Below are 2,240 nucleotides of genomic sequence, written 5' to 3' on the forward strand. Positions count from 1 at the left end.
ATGGGGAGAGAGCGGGACAGTGGGATTAGTTTGGGGATTGATACAGGGCTATGGGGAGAGAGCGGGGCAGTGGGATTAGTTTGGGGATTGATACAGGGCTATGGGGAGAGAGCGGGGCAGTGGGATTAGTTTGGGGATTGATACAGGACTATGGGGAGAGAGCGGGACAGTGGGATTAGTTTGGGGATTGATACAGGGCTATGGGGAGCGAGCGGGACAGTGGGATTAGTTTGGGGATTGATACAGGGCTATGGGGAGAGAGCGAGGCAGTGGGATTAGTTTGGGGATTGATACAGGACTATGGGGAGAGAGCGGGACAGTGGGATTAGTTTGGGGATTGATACAGGACTATGGGGAGAGAGCGGGGCAGTGGGATTAGTTTGGGGATTGATACAGGACTATGGAGAGAGAGCGGGGCAGTGGGATAAGTTTGGAGATTGATACAGGACTGTGGGGAGAGAGCGGGGCAGTGGGATTAGTTTGGGGATTGATACAGGACTATGGGGAGAGAGCGGGGCAGTGGGATTAGTTTGGAGATTGATACAGGACTATGGGGAGAGAGCGGGGCAGTGGGATTAGTTTGGGGATTGATAAAGGGCTATGGGGAGAGAGCGGGGCAGTGGGATTAGTTTGGGGATTGATGCAGGACTATGAGGAGAGAGCGGGGCAGTGGGATTAGTTTGGGGATTGATACAGGTGTATGGGGAGAGAGCAGGGCAGTGGGATTAGTTTGGGGATTGATACAGGACTATGGGGAGAGAGCGGGGCAGTGGGATTAATTTGGGGATTGATACAGGACTATGGGGAGAGAGCGGGGCAGTGGGATTAGTTTGGGGATTGATACAGGACTATGGGGAGAGAGCGGGGCAGTGGGATTAGTTTGGGGATTGATACAGGACGAAAGGGAGAGAGCGGGGCAGTGGGATTAGTAAGGGGATTGATACAGGACTATGGGGAGAGAGCGGGGCAGTGGGATTAGTTTGGGGATTGATACAGGACGAAAGGGAGAGAGCGGGGCAGTGGGATTAGTAAGGGGATTGATACAGGACTATGGGGAGAGAGCGGGGCAGTGGGATTAGTTTGGGGATTGATACAGCATTATGGGGAGAGAGCGGGGCAGTGGGATTAGTTTGGGGATTGATACAGGACTATGGGGAGAGAGCGGGGCAGTGGGATTAGTTTGGGGATTGATACAGGACTATGGGGAGAGAGCGGGGCAGTGGGATTAGTTTGGGGATTGATACAGGACTATGGGGAGAGAGCGGGGCAGTGGGATTAGTTTGGGGATTGATACAGGACTATGGGGAGAGAGCGGGGCAGTGGGATTAGTTTGGGGATTGATACAGGACTATGGGGAGAGAGCGGGGCAGTGGGATTAGTTTGCGGATTGATACAGGACTATGGGGAGAGAGCGGGACAGTGGGATTAGTTTGGGTGAAATTGAGCACCCATTTTACATGAGATGCGTGGTGACCATTTTACACCAGGACACGTGTCTGGGTGATCTGTGAACAAACCTGGTTTGCCTGTCTGGGCTCGGGGCTTTGTGTTTTGGTCCCAGTCTCTGGGTCCTTCATGTGTTTGAAGAGTTTGAAGTCAGTCACACCTTGTTGAACCATTTCATTCTTTCAGGGCATTGATGGTAAACAGCTTCAATCCTGTGTATCTGTGAGGGGGCGACACAATCGTATTTACACCTTATTCAAACCAACAAAACGTCTCCATGTCCTGCCCTGTGAAGATATCACACCGTTCCACAAAGCAGCATTGTCTGAATCAGCCTTTGATCCCATATACTGCTCAATCTGAAACACTCACAGTTTTCAGATGGAGAAACGAGATTTAACCCACACATTCCGACCCACAATTGGATGGTTAGCAAATCAAAAATGTCCCAGAAATGTGATTTCTTGCTGTGGGTTTAAACAGTCAGGCTGCAATATGTCAGGGTACTTTTCAATCAAGGACACATCAGAATGGGAATGAGAGACAGGGAGAGAGAAAAAGAGAGGTGGACAGGGAGAAGCAGTGAGAGAATTTGGGATAGAGAGAGCGTGTTACAGAAAAGGGAAAGAAAGAGAGAGATCGGAAATGGACAGCAGCACAGACAGAGGAAAAAGTGGAAGAGAGATAGATGGATAGAAATTGGGAGCGAGGGAGAGAGTGAGGGAGCAAGATGGAGAGAGGGAGACAGAGAGACTGACAGAGAGCGAGAGAGAGAGAGGAACAGAGATACAGAG

Source organism: Pristiophorus japonicus, unplaced genomic scaffold (genome assembly GCF_044704955.1).
Source record: "Pristiophorus japonicus isolate sPriJap1 unplaced genomic scaffold, sPriJap1.hap1 HAP1_SCAFFOLD_732, whole genome shotgun sequence".
NCBI lineage: Eukaryota > Metazoa > Chordata > Chondrichthyes > Pristiophoridae > Pristiophorus > Pristiophorus japonicus.